The 12359-nt window shown below is 54.4% G+C and overlaps 1 protein-coding gene and 1 pseudogene across 1 annotated transcript in view; one reads left to right on the top strand and one right to left on the bottom strand.

Moving 5' to 3' along the window:
* SULT4A1 (sulfotransferase family 4A member 1) overlaps positions 1-12359 on the bottom strand; it is a 996812-nt gene that overhangs the window by 674239 nt on the left and 310214 nt on the right. The window lies entirely within an intron of this gene.
* The window catches only part of LOC126964030 (keratin, type I cytoskeletal 18-like), a 32298-nt pseudogene continuing 31911 nt past the window's right edge, over positions 11973-12359 (top strand).

Here is a 12359-nt window from a genome sequence, read left to right as displayed (position 1 = left end):
GCTTTTGTCTCATTTCGGCCTTTATTCGTGAAATTACTCAATTTTGCATGGGCACGCCTGGTTTTGTGCTTGAAATGCGATTTGCTTGCCCGAGAGATCCCCACACTTTCCTTGAAAAAGAGTTGAAGCGTTCCTCCCCTTCAGGAGGCTGTTTGATAAAGCTTCACAACAGATAACAAAGTACAAGGTCTGACGGGTGAGTTCACTGCTACGATGCAATCCATTTTTCAGAAATAGGGACTTGCTGTATTTTAACTCATGCTTGTGTGTTTGGGCTGCCTGTGCAAAGTCATCTTTCAGGAGGTTCTCCTCCCAGGACCAACACAGACACCTCTCACTTGGTTTACGATCGCGAACTCATTCTGTGTTCTTGTCGTCGTTCCACCGTCTTAATCACACTGTTGTGCGTTAATGGATCAGTTCTGAGCTGCTGAAGCATTTCTGCAAATTAGGAGCACAACACAGCAAACTGTAACGATGATAAATGTAAATTAACTCAAGGAAATAATTAGAGGAACATGATGTGAAAGTATAGCACAGAGACAAACCGCCACCTGGTAGCCCCGTGCTCCCTGCAGCACCCCGGGCAATGGCAACCCCTGTAGTCCAGGTAGTCCTTTGTGTCTTCCATGGATGGACGGGCCCCAGGGTCTCCAACCACACAGGCACATAGTTGAACGAATGAAGAAGAATGCCATGTGGCATCTGGCAGTCACAGCCACCTGGCAGTGCTACATCTGCAAGTGCAGTGTCCAAGTCACATCTTTGGGAGCTGTCACCCCTTCTAAGGACCTTTTGGTTAAATCCCAAGGGTCCAGGGACCTGGCTGATTTAGCAGGTGGCCACAGGAAGGTAGGATATGGGGGATCATGGGGCCAGGAGGGCAGCCCAGGGAGCAGAGGCTCTCAGGACTAATGTCTCATTATTACAGACCTCAGACAGTGGCGGGAGCCCCGAGACTGCCTGTTGGAGAGTGTTTCTAGTGCAACCACCAGCTGCCAGGCACTTCACAGCCTCTCATGTGATGCTCTCAGCAGCCCTCTGTAGCCGCTCCCCTCGTTAGCCCGATTTTACTGATGAGGAGATGGAGATGCTGAGAGCTGAAGGGACTCACTCAGCTGCACGAGCTCACAAGTGGCAGAGCCGCGACCCGAAGGCCAGCCCCCACACCCAAGCTCATCACCAACTCACTAATCTCCACCACAGACAGTGATTTAATTTCCAGGGGCAGCAATTTCAGAATTGCTCTTGGCTGGCTCTTGTTTCAGAAGAGCTGAACAGAGCCCACTCTTCTTTACCTCAGGAATTCAGACAGCAGAACCCATGGCCCGGTGGAGCTCTTTCTACATCTTATTGGTGAAACCACGTCGTTTGCATATAAAAGATTCTCCTCTTTGATTCTCAGAGCAGGAAAGCAAGGCAAGGACAAAATGAGGCAGGAAGAAAGAGTGTACCTGGAGCCTGGAATAGAGCAGGGCTTTGGAACATGGGGGGCCTCTTGTGACAAGAACCCTCATAAAACATTCATCTTAGTTGTTGTTTTAAGCGTCTTTATTCATGGGGTACACACAGTCATGATTTTGCAAAAATGCCCATTGATTGTAACAGGATACGCAATAGTGCAAAAATGGAAATGACCTAAGTTCCCAAGTAAAAGGCTATAGCAGGAAAGCGCAGACTATTGGAAATTAGTGGAAAGGCACAGGATGAGGGGACATTCATTCCTTTACTCATTCACTTATGTATTCAACATATATTCAATATATGTTGGTTTAACAGGAGCATATAAATGAGTACATAAATGAGGCTCACTCTTTCTGTCTTGCTTGCTTGCTTGCTTGCTTTTTTTATTTTTTGTTTGTTTGTTTGTTTGTTTTACTCTTGTTGCCCAGGCTGGAGTGCAATAGTGCTATCTCAGCTCACCACAGCCTCCGCCTCCAGGGTTCAAGCGATTCTCCCGCCTCAGCCTCCCGAGTAGCTCGGATTACAGGCATGCGCCACCACGCCTGGCTAATTTTGTATTTTTAGTAGAGACGGGTTTCTCCATGTTGATCACGCTGGTCTCGAACTCCTGACCTCAGGTGATCTATCCACCTTGGCCTCCCAGAGTACTGGGATAACAGCCATCAGCCACTGCACCTGGCCGAGGTTCCTTCTTTCTTGACTTACATTTTTTTTCACCCAGGCTGGAGTGCAGTGGTGCAATCTCAGTTCACTGCAACTTCTGTCTCCCAGGTTCAAGTGATTCTCCTGCCTCAGCCTCTCGAGTAGCTGGGATTACAGGCGCCCACCACCACACCCAGCTAATTTTTGTATTTTTAGTAGAGATGGGGTTTCACCATGTTGGCCAGGCTGGTCTTCAACTTCTGACCCCAGGTGATCCGGCTGCCTCAGCCTCTCGAAGTGCTGGGATTATAGGCATGAGCCACTGCCCCCGGCCTTGACTTACATTCTAATAGGGATAATAAACACATAAGTAAACAAGATAAACTAATAAAACAAGGGTTCTGAAGACAATAGAAGACGGAATGTGCTGGAAAGTGCTGGAGGCTGAGGTGGAATGGGTTAAGGAAGCCTTCATGAAGGCATTGACCTTTGATTTGAGACCTGGATGAGGAGCAGGTACCAGCCGCGTAAGTATTTGGGAGTTCAGTTTTCCAGGCAGCAGCAGAAGCAACTGCCAAGGCTGCAAGAACCAGGGTCCAAACCCTAATCGCACTTCAACCTGCCTGGGATGCCCAGCAGCCACCTACTGTCATATAACTGCAGGCAAAGAGCCTCAGTCCCCTGAGCTGCAGGTCCCTCCTCCTACAACGGGGAGGGCAATAACCACACCTTGCAGCTTGCCAGGAGGATGGCAAGAGCAAGTTAGGTAAAGAGCGTGGCTCAGCTCCTGGTGCAGAAACATTGTGCCAAATTGTTACTCAAATGACGGAGGGCAGAGAGTGGGTAGAGGCAAACACCCAGGGTTGGCTTCTTGGAGTGGCAGACTGGGGTGAAACTGCATGTTTGTTTAAGAATGATTTTAATATAGCTGGTCCATTTGGGGGGCATGAACACAGATCATTGCATTTGTTTTATTAAGAGTTGTTTTAATATAGCTAGCCCATTTGCGGGGCATGAACACAGATAAGGGTGAATTGCTCTTTTCCTTCAACAACTATGACCCCAATGGAATCATCGCTCTCTCCAAACTCCCCCAGTCTCTCTCTCTCTCTCTCTCTCTCTCTCTCTCTCTCTCTCACACACACACACACACACACACACGGTGGGAGAACACCCCAAATTGGAGTTGTAGTTCTGCCACTGGCAAACTGCACAGATGTGGACAAGTTATCACTCCTTCTGACCTTTTACTTACCTGTAAAATGGGAAGCTGGAACTAGATTGCCGTTAAATCAAATTCTCTCTTCGTCAGTGTGGGGAGGCTGCTGGAACAGAATGCATTAGATGGGGCTGAAACAACAGAATTCTATTTCTCACAGTTCTGGAGCCTGCAAGTCCAAGCTCAAGGTGCTGGAAGATCCTGTGTCCTCACACGGCAGAGGGGGTGGGGGGGAGACAGAGAAAGAGAGAGAGAGGACACACACACTAACTCCCTAGGCTTCTTTCCCAAGGGCACTAATCCCATCATGAAAGCACCACTCTTGTGAACTAATTATCTCCTGAAAGCCCCATCTCCAAATACCATTGCATTAGGGATTTGAGTTTCAACGTGTGGATTTGGGGGTGACAACAAACATTCGGTCCACAGCAAATTCCTTAATCATCTGGCCCAACAAGATAATTCCATTTCTGCCAAGCACACCGGTGGTTCCCCCCGAGGCCTCCATGCCTCTGCCTCTGATCTTTACTGGCTAGAAACCTTTCCTTCCCTTCACCTGGCAAACTTTTTATGCCCATTTTATTTTATTATTGAGGTACAATTTATATATAGTAAAAGACCCAAATCTTAAGTACAATTCACTTTCATAAATAAATTCACCTGATTAAGCCAAACTCCTGTTAAGATACAGAATATTTCCATCACCCTAGAATGTTCCCTCGTGCCCCTGGTCTGTCAATCCCTGGCCCACCCCAGGGGTAACCACCACCTTGCCCTCTATCCGCAGAGCTTGGCTGTGCCTGTCCTGTCAGGGAATCGTTTGTGTATGTTGTGTTTTGTGTCTGGATTATCTTGCTTAGCCTAAGATTTGTGGCGTGAGGTGTGGGTGTCTACAATGAGCTTAAGGATCTGAGTCCCAGATCGAATCTAGCATTTAACTCCAGGGCTGTTCTGAAAGGGAGGACAAGCCTGATGAGGTTGCATCTACTGTTTTGCATTTTGAGGAAAGTCCTCACGCAAAAGTGCCCCCTTGAACCAGCCACGGACACAAGGTGGGTGCCGTGACAGCACGGCGTGCTAGACCTTGAGTTCCAGAATCCAAGCCCCATTTCAGAGATGCCCTCGATGGTCCCCAAACAGAGCAAAACACAGAGAACACAATTCACCCCTCACCATGGGATGCCAAGATCAGGCCTTTTGTAGAAGACAGGTGGGGAGGGGCCAGAGGGAGATGCCACACCTTCCACCCCCAATGCTCATGAAGTCACAATGCAGCAAGGCCTGGGTGCTCAGAGCTCCTGCCCAGCATCTCCACTCCAGCACCGCGTCTGTACTCCACCGCCGGGTCTCCACTCCAGCCCCGCGTCTCCACTCCATGACCGCATCTCCACTCCACTCCACAGCCACGTCTCCACTCCACTGCCTCGTCTGCCCTCCAGCGCCGCGTCTACCCTCCAGCGCCGCGTCTCCACTCCAGCGCCGCGTCTCCACTCCACCGCCGGGTCTCCACTCCACGGCCGCGTCTCCACCCCACCGCCGCGTCTCCACTCCAGCGCCGCGCTCTCCACTCCACCGCCGGGTCTCCACTCCACGGCCGGGTCTCCACCCCACCGCCGCGTCTCCACTCCAGCGCCGCGTCTCCACTCCAGCGCCGCGTCTCCACTCCAGCCCCGCGTCTGCCCTCCAGCGCCGCGTCTCCACTCCAGCGCCGCGTCTGCCCTCCATCGCCGCGTCTCCACTCCACCGCGGCGTCTCCACTCCAGCGAGGCGTCTCCACTCCAGCGCCGCGTCTCCACTCCAGCGCCGCGTCTCCACTCCAGCGCCGCGTCTGCCCTCCATCGCCGCGTCTGCCCTCCAGCGCCGCGTCTCCACTCCACCGCGGCGTCTCCACTCCAGCGAGGCGTCTCCACTCCAGCGCCGCGTCTCCCCTCCAGCGCCGCGTCTCCAGTCCACCACTGCGTCTGCCCTCCAGCACCGCGTCTCCACCGCACCACCACGTCTCCACCTCACCGCCGCGTCTCCACTCCAGCGCCGTGTCTCCACTCTGCTACCGCGTCTCCCTTCCAGCGCCGCGTCTCCCCTCCAGCGCCGCGTCTCCCCTCCAGCGCCGCGTCTCCAGTCCACCACTGCGTCTGCCCTCCAGCACCGCGTCTCCACCGCACCACCACGTCTCCACCTCACCGCCGCGTCTCCACTCCAGCGCCGCGTCTCCACTCTACTACCGCGTCTCCCCTCCAGCGCCGCGTCTCCAGTCCACCACTGCGTCTGCCCTCCAGCACCGCGTCTCCACCCCACCACCACGTCTCCACCTCACCGCCGCGTCTCCACTCCAGCGCCGTGTCTCCACTCTGCTACCGCGTTTCCCTTCCAGCACCACGTCTCCCCTCCAGCGCCGCGTCTCCCCTCCAGCGCGGCGTCTCCACTCCAGCGCCGCGTCTCCCCTCCAGCGCCGCGTCTCCACTCCAGCCAGCGCCGCGTCTCCCCTCCAGCGCCGCGTCTCCCCTCCAGCGCCGCGTCTCCCCTCCAGCGCCGCGTCTCCACTCCAGCGCCGCGTCTCCCCTCCAGCGCCGCGTCTCCCCTCCAGCGCCGCGTCTCCACTCCAGCGCCGCGTCTCCACTCTACCACCGCGTCTCCACTCTGCTACCGCGTCTCCACTCCAGCGCCGCGTCTCCCCTCCAGCGCGGCGTCTGCACTTCCCAGGAGTGCTTACTTCTGCTCAAAACCCTTGCCCTGTGCCTGACCCCACCCCAGGCTCCCAGGGTATTTCCTACAGAGCAGCAGAGTCACTGAGGGCCACGCTGGGTCATAAACTTGTCCCTGTCACTCCTGGGCTGTGTGACCTCAGACAATGCGCTTAACCTTTCTGGGCCTCTGTTTTCATCTTCTGTGAAATGGGCAGCTAGTAGTGTGTGCCTTAGGGCTGCCGTGAGGATGAAGGAAGTTGCATCCACAGCATCTGCTCTGGGCACCCTCCCAGCCAGCGATTGCCTCGCGTTAGCTCATTCCTTCCTGCAGAGGTCCCTTCTCCCCATTTAGATGGATCCCCCCATTCTCCTCCTCCGTGCTCCACTGTTTTCCCTCCAGCCCTTTTCTTTTCCCCCATTGTGAATGCCACCTCGATAACGTGAATAGCTCACTTTACAACCACCCTGTGTATGCTGTGTGTGTTTTCATGTTCTGTCATGTTCCCAGCCGACCACCAGCCCCAAATGGGCCAGAGGTCACACCTGTTTTGGTTTGATGTTACTTGGTACTTAGCAGACCCTCCATGAAAGTTTGTTGAGTGAGGCTGGGTGCAGTGGCTCACACCTATGATCCCAGCACTTTGGGAGGCTGATGCAGGAGGATTGCTTGAGCTCAGGAGTTCAAGGCCGGCCTGGGCAATATAGCAAGACCTCATCTTTTACCAAATAAATAAATAAATAAATAAATATAAATTTTAAAAAGAAGGTTTGTTGAGTGAATGAATGACCTGCACTGCTACTTGGCCCCATGGCCGGGGCAGCTCACCCCAGCGCTGTAGCCGCTCATCCTCATCTTGGGGATGGAAGGGTTCAAGCTGCCAGCTGGGCCTCTGAGGCCCTCATGGACTCAGGCCCTCATCTCCCCACCCCGCCGACCATCCCCATCCTTGCTCAGGCCTCCCTGCATGTGAGTGCCTGAGGAGGGGGGCTCCCAACGTGGGGTCTCCCCATGCCATTCACTCTCGGCAGGACCACCAGAATCATCCATCCAAATCGCAGGTGACAGCTGCATGCCTCTGCCTGTGGGTCCTCGGTGGCCCTACACAACACTGACCTTGCCATGGCCCACACTGGATGTCCAGGCCATCGACGCCCAGCTGCATATCCGGCCACTGTCCTGTGCCCCCTGGGACCTTGCTGTTTTTAGCATCAGGGAGGATCTCACGAACACCCCACCTGCCCTGCGGAGGGCTCCATCCTCTTCCTACAGGATCTTAGGAGGACCCAGACCACTGAGATGAGGGTGTTCACATGGGCGGCTGTGCATGGGTCCACTATCCTCACAGGGAGTCAGGAGCCACCATTGCCCACCACGTGGGCCCGGGTGCTGCTGAGGCTAAAGGTGACCCCCGAGAGGCTGATGCTGCACGCTCCATGCGACAACACCCCCTCGAGGACCACTCCTCCCCAGTCGCCCCACCCCCACCCAGCACAGGGTGGTGCTCCCCACGGGTCCTGCTCAGGGTGGGTGTGGGTCTTCCCCTTTCCCTTGCTTCTCTTTTCCACCATTGCTAGGAACTGTGTGCCCTACTAACCTCAGGACCTTCTCTCTTAATAGTCCAGAGACAATCTGGGGGAGTCAGAAAGTGTGAAAACAGGGCTGAGTACTTCATGCCATTCTCTCACTACCCCCACCCACCAGAGACACCCCGGGCCCCACGCCTCCAGCTCTGCACATGCTCTTCCCACACTCCTTCTTGGCCAGTTGGCGAACCCCTATTCAATGTTCAAAACCCAGCTCCCACATCACCTCCTCAAGGAGGCCAGCTCCTCCCACCTCTCTGTGCTTTCCTGAGTTGCGGCAGCCTGGTCAACACGGTGAAACTCCGTCTCTACTAAAAATACAAAAATTAGCCAGGTATGGTGGCGCACGCCTATAATCCCAGCTACTCAGGAGGCTGAGGCAGGAGAATCACTTGAACCTGGGAGGCGGAGATTGCAATGAACCGAGATCGCACCATTGCACTCCAGCCTGGGCAACAGAGCAAGACTCTGTCTCAAAAAATAAAAAATAAAATAAAAAATAAAATAAAATAAAATAAAATAAAATAAAATGACACACCGAGACAGGAGGCCATGCATACCCGCTTCATTCCCTCCCTGGGAGCATCATGTGGTTCTCTGGACCTACCTGGCCCTCTCCCACCGATTGACATCTCCTCTCTGGTCCACTGAGTGCCCTGCTTTGCTGCCCTGCCCTGGGCTGCCCACCATGAGGCTGCCACTAAACTCCCCTTGGCCAGCCCAGGGAGCTTCCCTGCTAGCATTGCCTCTGGTTCATCCCAGCTAAGGCCCCAGGCCTACGGACGACCCTGACAGAGAGAAAGGAGAAAGTGCAAGGCAGCGCAGCCCACAGAAGCCTCCAGAAGGGCTGTATGAAGCAGGAGAGAGGGCGGTGGAGAAAGCAGGGGCGTTGCTGTCAGATGAGGGGGTGCTCCAGCCTTGCCTGAGCCGTCTCAGAGCACTGGTCAAGTGTCCGTGCTCACAGATCAGGCATCCTGGTACTTGAATCCCGGCCTTGCCACTTCCTGGCTGTGTGACCCTGAGAAAGTGACTTAGCCTCTCTGAGCCTCCACTGCTGCATTTGCAATGTAGGGACAGTGGTCCTACCTACCTCATGGGGTGACTTATATCAGACACGCCCGCAACAATGTCTGCACGTAGTGAGTGGTTCTTGAGGTCAGCTACTGTCATGACTGTCATTTTTCTCCAGGGCACAGTCATGCCTGACTTGAGCAGCTTGGGCCACTGTGCTTAGGAGCAGGGACTGTGGTGAAACCAGCTGATAACCGCTCAGTTCTGAGACCAACCATTCCACCAGGAGATTCGATGCCGCTGCCCTTCCTCACTCTGGCTCCCTCCTTCCTACAGCCTTTTGGAAGTGCTTCCACTGTGTGGGGACCCTGGGTATGCAGAGATGAATCAGGCTGGTAGAGGCTGGCTGGGGAGGATGGGCGGGGAAGGACAGCTGAGGCTGACGGAGAGAGTGACAGGAGGGAGCGCCAATCACCTGGAATACCCAGAAGCCTCCAGGAAGACATCAGGGTCGAGCTGAGTCATGAGGCTGAGAAGGTCGGCCTGGTGCACAGGAGGGTAGGGACTCAGGTGGGGAAAATGAGGGCAGGTACAAAGGTGACCGAGGCACGTCCTGGCTGACCTTTGGGCTCCAGGACTGGCTGCCAGGGTTCAAATCTCTGCTCTGCTACTTGCTAGATGTGCAGCCCTGGACACCTGACTTCTCTCCATGACTCAGTGTCCCATACGTAATTGCGGATGACAGCAACACTGTTTGCCACACAGGGCTGTTGAGGGAGTTGGAAGAGGAATGTGCATGCAGCGTTTTAAGCAGTGCCCGTGTGCCGAAAGCGCTGTGCAAATGTTACTTAAGGTTAACGCCATGTGACTCATCGGAGAGGGCTCTCATCTCTGTAGGCTTTTTTACCTCCCGCTCTCTGCAGTGGAGAGCAGCTTGAGGAATTAACAGCGTGAATGCAAATTCTTGACAGGCAAACAGGTTTCCAGTCCCGCTGCTGACGACCTTCTCACTGGCATTGAAAAAGAGCGCTTTCGGCTCCCTGCTCAGACGCTGGCGGCTTCTGGGTGACAAGTGGCTGTCAGACGCTTTTAAGAAGCCTTGGGTTTTAGCAGGTCAAGCTACCGACCGCACCAGGTCTGGGATAATTGGGTCCTTCAAAAAGGCCTCCAAGAGGGACATGGATCAAACCTTCTCCAACTTCGAGTCCAATGGCACACGTGTCGGTGGTAGTTCCTCAGCCACGGGCTCCCCTGCCAGCCCCAGGAATCTCTAGCATCTCAGGCCCCAGGATGTCCCACCCCAGAAACAGGTGATGTTGCTGCCAGGGATTCCATCGCCTGGAGCGGGGGATGCCGGGGGATGCCAGGGGCTCGGCTACCTCCCCACAGCCCTGAAGGAGTGGGCAGGCCCCAGGGCTATTGGAGGGACTCTCCCTGAGCCCACCTCTGGCTGTTGAGCTAATAAACAGCTGTTGCCTCCTTGCATCCCAGATGGATCCTGGCACCACATACACCCAGCGATTTCTGCTAATTAAAGTCAGGTTTTGACATTTGAGGCATTTTGCTGCGACGGGAGCTCATGCTCTGCCGGAGAACTGAAGCGTCGGGTTCTTCCTAAGCTCGACCCCAGACAGCTGGGGCTTCATGCTTTTGTTTATTTATTGGATGCATTTGTACTCTTCCCCACATTTCAGAGAGGGTTGGAATTAGCCTTAAGAACAAGTTTGTCTTGATATGGGGGAAAAAAAAACCCACACAGCTTTTGGAGTCAGAAAGGACTAGTATGAATCCTTTGTATCACTTTATAGCTGTGTGTCCTTGGACAAGCCTCCTCACCCCTCTGAGCCTGTTTCCTCATCTGCACGATGGGCACATACAGTGCCTCTGTTGCTGGGCTCTACTGAAGATACAATGAGATCACGAGATGAAATACCATTGCTGCTTCATAGATGTTTCCAAAACAGGCTTGTTTAAAATGCTAACCAGGTGTGGTCGCTCACGCCTGTAATCCTAGCACTTTGGGAGGTTGAGGTGTGTGGATTGCTTGAGGTCAGGAGTTCGAGATCAGCCTGGCCAATATGGTGAAACCCCCTCTCTACTAAAAATACAAAAATTAGCTGGACATGGTGGCGGGTGCCTGTATTCCCAGCTACTTGGGAGGCTGAGGCAGGAGAATCGCTTGAACCTGGGAGGTGGAGGTTGCAGTGAGCCGAGATTGCACCACTGCACTCCTGCCTGGGCGACAGAGTGAGACTGTCTCAAACAAATAAATACATAAAAAATAAATAAAATGGTTCACCGAATAAGAACAGAAAAGTTAAGTAAAGGAAGGAAGAGGCAGAGGATGCCTACTCTTGCACAGCAGGGGCGGGGGTGGGGTTGCAGCTGTGCCTCTGCCCCAGGCCTGTCCCTCTCCACCTGATGTTCTGTGCGAACTGCCCAGGTCCTGCCGCCTCCTGCCCTTGGACAGAGATGACCTATTCAGGTCTGGGCTGAGACACAGAAATCAAGGACCAGGGTGACTGAGGCACAGAGCCTGTCACCCAGAGAGAAACTGCTTCTCCTGCACAGGGATGGATGGGGTAGAGAGAATGAAGCCAGAGGTGTAGAGTGGAAATCCCAGGAAACCTCCAGCCCAGCAGCTCTGCTGTGAGCCGTTCTTAGGCTTTCCCAAGCTTCTGCATTATCCTGATAATAAGCCCCCCAACTTTGTGTAAGTCTGAGTCTTGGAATCAAGAGGCACCACACAAAGGGAGTACATCACACTGAACAGAGCTGCTGGGAAGACAGTCAAGCCTGGCTCCAAGAATGGGCCATGGGGGCAGGTTCTTGGTCCTGGAGAGAAGAAAAGATCACAGGGGCTTCTCAGAGAGGCAGAGCTTTTCCCAGCCTGAATGTAAGACTGTGCCCTCGGCCAGGCGAGGCGTGGTGGCTCACGCCTGTACCAGAACATTGGGAGGCCAAGGCAGGCGGATCACAAGGTCAGGAGATTGAGACCATCCTGACATGGTGAAACCCCGTCTCTACTAAAAATACAAAAAAATTAGCTGGACGTGGTGGCGGGTGCCTGTAGTCCCAGCTACTCAGGAGGCTGAGGCAGGAGAATGGCGTGAACCCAGGAGGCGGAGCTTGCAGTGAGCCGAGACTGTACCACTGTACTCCAGCCTGGGCGACAGAGCGAGACTCTGTCTCAAAAAAAGAAAAAAAAAAGTACTGTGGCCTCAAGTGGAACTTTCTGCGGGGGTCCTGGTGAATAATCCAGACACAGTGCCCAACCTCGTCACTGTGGCAAAAGCCAGGGCCACCTTATGGCCCTGTCTGGACGTGAGACTCCCCAAAAGCTGAGGGTGGGATGTAGACTCGTTAAGATGTGCCTGGGAAAGCTGCCGTTTCCAAAGGCCAGATGGCTACCCCCAGGCCACGGTCACAGTAGGGGGTAGCAAACCCACCGCCCAGGCAATGGTAGTGATAGAGGGTACGGGCTGGTGAGGCGCTGGTGGGATGAAGCTGGCTACTGCCCTCCTCTTTCTCTCATTTCCCCACATAAGGCCCACAGGGGATCCCAAAGCTTCCACCAGCAGAGCTGACGCAGGTACGGCGGTGCCTCTCTGCAGCCCACTGCTATGGCCAGCATGTCCCCGCGTCTCCCCTGGAGCCAGCAGAGGGGCTGTGGGGGCGTCCCTGCTGCTGCCCTTGATGCTTGCAGCACAGTGGCCCAAATGTCCCTTAAAATGAGGCTGGTCAGTTCTCTCCTC

Source organism: Macaca thibetana, chromosome 10 (assembly GCF_024542745.1).
Source record: "Macaca thibetana thibetana isolate TM-01 chromosome 10, ASM2454274v1, whole genome shotgun sequence".
NCBI classification, from domain to species: domain Eukaryota; kingdom Metazoa; phylum Chordata; class Mammalia; order Primates; family Cercopithecidae; genus Macaca; species Macaca thibetana.
Note: the sequence above shows the minus strand (reverse complement) of the source record. Positions and strands in the feature narration are given on the sequence as shown.